This window comes from Pararge aegeria, chromosome 19, assembly GCF_905163445.1.
Source record: "Pararge aegeria chromosome 19, ilParAegt1.1, whole genome shotgun sequence".
Lineage (NCBI taxonomy): Eukaryota > Metazoa > Arthropoda > Insecta > Lepidoptera > Nymphalidae > Pararge > Pararge aegeria.
In genome coordinates this window covers 17,207,501-17,212,500 of record NC_053198.1, presented here as the reverse complement: position 1 = coordinate 17,212,500, position 5,000 = coordinate 17,207,501, and the positions used below count along the sequence as shown (strand labels likewise).

General features: G+C 50.0%; 3 non-coding genes across 3 annotated transcripts in view; all 3 read right to left on the bottom strand.

Annotated features, from left to right (window-relative positions):
• The window catches only part of LOC120632405, a 3,912-nt gene extending 3,724 nt beyond the window's left edge, over positions 1 to 188 (bottom strand). Inside the window, exon 1 of the ribosomal RNA XR_005659100.1 lies at positions 1 to 188. This exon is cut by the window's left edge and continues 3,724 nt beyond it. This is a non-coding gene — a ribosomal RNA (large subunit ribosomal RNA).
• Positions 189 to 855: 667 nt separating this feature from the next.
• Positions 856 to 1,012, bottom strand: LOC120632432. The gene has a single exon (XR_005659106.1). It is a non-coding gene; the product is annotated as a 5.8S ribosomal RNA (ribosomal RNA).
• Positions 1,013 to 1,362: 350 nt separating this feature from the next.
• Positions 1,363 to 3,265, bottom strand: LOC120632390. The gene has a single exon (XR_005659085.1). It is a non-coding gene; the product is annotated as a small subunit ribosomal RNA (ribosomal RNA).
• Between the last annotated feature and the right edge of the window lie 1,735 nt (positions 3,266 to 5,000).

Here is a 5,000-nt window from a genome sequence, read left to right as displayed (position 1 = left end):
GGAGCGGCGACGACGAGATAGCGGAACCTCCCGAACACCACATCTCCCGCGATCGTTAAAACCGCGCGATTCAGTGCTGGGCTCATTCCTGTTCGCTCGCCGCTACTAAGGAAATCCTGGTTAGTTTCTTTTCCTCCGCTTACTAATATGCTTAAATTCGGCGGGTGATCCTCCCTGATCTGAGGCCAACGATAAAAGTGGAGGCAGACGCGATATCCGTCAGCTAGACGGCGCCGCTCGCTCTCGCGCCGCATCGGCGCGAGCGCGCACGGCGCCGCCTCGCGAGTCCGGACGTCGAGTCCGCCTACGGAGTTTTCAGATTAGATTACCGATTCGATTAGACTACTACACGCTACAAACAACAAAGCGCGCTTATGGGTGCGGTTATCAAATGAATTGGTTGGTCTTCACACCGAAAACTCATTGTCGAAATAATGCGCGGAGCGTGTCGTTAACGCGACGCGTCTCTCTCGTGGGCGTCTTAGCGCACGTTTCGCATGCCCGCACCGTGCGTGCGTCGCAGGCGTACGCCACGCATAGCGCACGTATCGCGTTCGACACTAGATCGATTAACCGTTAACGGAAGGGTCGATCGATCGAAGCGATCGTGCGCGCGCGTAGCGACGCTGCTACTGCACCCACGGCTGCTGCTACGGGCTAGCGGCAACGGCGCCGAGCCGGCGAGAGCTTGGCGCGCCTCGAACGACACGCACACATTATTTCATTTTATATATTTAAACGGACCGATTGGCGCTAAGCCTCACGGAGCCGCCATGTGTCCGTGCGCGCGTCTCGCCCTAATGAAAGGTTGTTGAGTCGCGCCCACGAACAGTGTGGCATTTGTTTTTATGCAGCCGGCCCTCAGACAGGAGTGGTCCTGGATGTTTCTCCACGGACCGCAATGTGCGTTCGAAATGTCGATGTTCAAATGTGTCCTGCAGTTCACACTATGACGCGCAGTTAACTGCGTTCTTCATCGACCCGCGAGCCAAGTGATCCACCGTCCAGGGTAATAGTTTAACATTTCTGTTTCATGGTATATTTATTATACAACGTTTTTTGTCATCTATAATATCCAATGCGATCGTAACATAACGACTCTCATCTTAACGGATATAAAGATAACAATATTGGGGTGTCCGAGTAAAGACAACCGACGGACCGCGCCGTGTCGTCGATTATATTGGCTAGTGTCATTGTGGCGACAGCTGAACGCAACCGACAGTCCGGCGGACCGATCGCGACGGTCATACTTATACTAGACGGGTTTTTGTTTTTGTTTTGGTTTGGTCTTTAACATAATCGTACAAACATGGGTGCGCATGCGCGTTTACCGCGGCGACCCGTGCAGACGTTACACGTTAATGATCCTTCCGCAGGTTCCCCTACGGAAACCTTGTTACGACTTTTACTTCCTCTAAATGATCAAGTTTGGTCAACTTCCCAGCAACGCCGACGGCCGTGAAGCCACCGCGTGTCGGTCCGAAGACCTCACTAAATCATTCAATCGGTAGTAGCGACGGGCGGTGTGTACAAAGGGCAGGGACGTAATCAACGCGAGCTTATGACTCGCGCTTACTAGGAATTCCTCGTTTATGGGGGATAATTGCAAACCCCAATCCCCAGCACGAAGGAGTTTCAACGGGTTGCCCGGGCCTCTAGGCCAGGGAGAACATGCTGATTCCTTCAGTGTAGCGCGCGTGCGGCCCAGGACATCTAAGGGCATCACAGACCTGTTATTGCTCAATCTCGTGCGCCTCGAAGACGCCGGTCCCTCTAAGAAGAATTTTAATACGCCGCCAGTGAGTTGCGCGACCGAAGCCGCGCACACCTAAATGACGACGCCTATTTAGCAGGCTAGAGTCTCGTTCGTTACCGGAATTAACCAGACAAATCGCTCCACCAACTAAGAACGGCCATGCACCACCACCCACCGAATCAAGAAAGAGCTGTTAATCTGTCAATCCTTCCGGTGTCCGGGCCTGGTGAGATTTCCCGTGTTGAGTCAAATTAAGCCGCAGGCTCCACTCCTGGTGGTGCCCTTCCGTCAATTCCTTTAAGTTTCAGCTTTGCAACCATACTCCCCCCGGAGTCCAAAATCTTTGGTTTCCCGGAAGCTGCCCGCCGAGCCATTGTAGTAACGACGGCGGATCGCTAGATGACATATTTACGGTTAGAACTAGGGCGGTATCTAATCGCCTTCGAACCTCTAACTTTCGTTCTTGATTGATGAAAACACCTTTGGCAAATGCTTTCGCTGATGTTCGTCTTGCGACGATCCAAGAATTTCACCTCTAACGTCGCAATACGAATGCCCCCAGTTATCCCTATTAATCATTACCTCGGAGTTCTGAAAACCAACAAAATAGAACCGAGATCATATTCTATTATTCCATGCACGAAATATTCAAGCGGCATTTTGAGCCCGCTTTGAGCACTCTAATTTGTTCAAAGTAAAATTGTCGGCCCATCTCGACACTCAACGAAGAGCACCGCGATAGGATTTTGATATTGAACCGGCGTTTTACCGCCGGCTCACCGACGATATGCTCCGCAGACGTGTCAGTATCACCGCGGATGCGGTGCACCGACAGCGCGGCGCACAAATGCAACTACGAGCTTTTTAACCGCAACAATTTTAGTATACGCTATTGGAGCTGGAATTACCGCGGCTGCTGGCACCAGACTTGCCCTCCAATTGTTCCTCGTTAAAATATTTAAAGTGTACTCATTCCGATTACGAGGCCTCGTAAGAGTCCCGTATCGTTATTTTTCGTCACTACCTCCCCGTGCCGGGAGTGGGTAATTTGCGCGCCTGCTGCCTTCCTTGGATGTGGTAGCCGTTTCTCAGGCTCCCTCTCCGGAATCGAACCCTGATTCCCCGTTACCCGTGACAACCATGGTAGTCGCAGAAACTACCATCGAAAGTTGATAAGGCAGACATTTGAAAGATGCGTCGCCGGTACTGGACCATGCGATCGGCAAAAGTTATCCAGATTCATCAAAATTAACGACTTCGGACGCGAGGCCCTCCGTCGATTGGTTTTGATCTAATAAAAGCGCTCGTCCCATCACTGGTCAGAGTTCTGATTGCATGTATTAGCTCTAGAATTACCACAGTTATCCAAGTAACTGAGTAAGATCTAAGGAACCAAAACTGATATATTGAGCCATTCGCGGTATCGCCTTAATACGGCTTGCACTGAGACATGCATGGCTTAATCTTTGAGACAAGCATATAACTACTGGCAGGATCAACCAGGGAGCTATCCACATACTTCACGCCACGTAACGCCCGTAGCTGTTAAGCTGTAAGGGGAAACGTAGGCGCGCAGTTAGCGAGCCCCTTCCGTAGCGAGCGAGCCGCCGCGCCGGTTCACGGCGCTGCAGCCCCATCTCACGACGGAAGGTCGAAGCACGTCGCGCGCCATTCTATTAAGAGCGGCGACGCGGTGCCCGACAAAATTTATTCTATGATGTGCTGCGAGACGGGAGAGTTTCGCCCCGCCGTCAGCATTCGACGAGCGGAACTATTAAACCCAGACGCCCACGCAGGACGAGGACACATTTCACGTTGCACCGCCTCCGTTAGGAGGCCGTGCGACATGGTCCCAAGCATTGAAGGTTCTTTGAACGAGACTTAACACACATTGACGCTCTTGCGAGCTATGATTTTATAACATATTCGAGTACGACACTTTGATCGTCGCCCGGTACTTGAGAGACTTCTTTTATAACACCATTTTTATATTATTTTTAACACCACGCGCATAAAACACAGGGGGCGAAGCCGCACAAACGAACGCAACAGTCTGCGATTGTGAGCGCGCCACGCCGGTCCCGTATTATGAGAGCTGTATTAAAAATATCACATCTGAATGTACAGTTTTTATATTAAACTGCTGCTGGATAAACTTTTAACGACCGTTTGATTTTACATTGAAATGTAATAACGAAATAACGCAGAGGGAATTTCTGACAGTTAACACATTCGACCCGAGAGAGAGCACATCATATCACAATCGATAATAATATACACTCTTGAAAATCTCACACATTAATGCCATAACAATTGCCCAGACGCGATTCCGTCGGTCGACGCCGTTCATCGGGGTACAATATTAATATGATATTAAAAAATAATACCATAAAAATAAATAAATAAATAAAATAAACATAATATAATATTATAATAAAAAAGAGAACAACCTCTTTTTTTAGAGAAATGCGAAACGTGACAACAATACTAACGCAGAGATACGCGAGAGAGAAGTCTGAACAACGCCACTTTGCGTGGCGCCGCAATCATACTACTCCTTTTAGACTCTGGTATTTCGTCGTCGCCGTCGCCGTCACCTTCGCACCTCCACCCCATATAGTAGTGGCGCGGCGCGACGGGCCTAATGTGTTAGTGAACAAATTAAATTAAACATATTTAAATGGTTTTTTTTTTTTTAATATCCAATTAAAGGAAAAAAGGGACCGCCAGGAACACCTCTTGCACGAGAACGGGCGTGGGCTTGGGCGTGGGCGTGGGCGTGGGCGCGATGCTTGCGGGCGATTGCCGCGTGGTTCAGAGGGGCGGTACATTTGCGCGCCCACGCCCACCCCCTCTACCAATCCAACGCCCATGCCCACGCCCACGCCCACGCTCACTCTCACTATTAAGGCTGGCAGGTGCGTGTGCGTTCGTGCATTGTATATAATACGGACGGCGGTGACAAACAGTTCGTGTATTAATTCACACCCGACCGCCAGAGTCTCATCTCTCCCGTCATGTTCGTGAATCGAAACGCGCCGCACCGCACCGCACCGCCCTGCCTATGTTTACCTAGAGTGAATGTTATTAGTAATTTTATAATGATGACATTATTAAACTTCCCCTTAGTAATAATAGTCATAAAAAAAAGGCGCAGGCGTGGGCGTGGGCGTGGGCGTGGGCTTGGTTTAGACGGACGGTGCATTAGCGCGCACACGCAAGTGTCGTAATAATCTTAGAA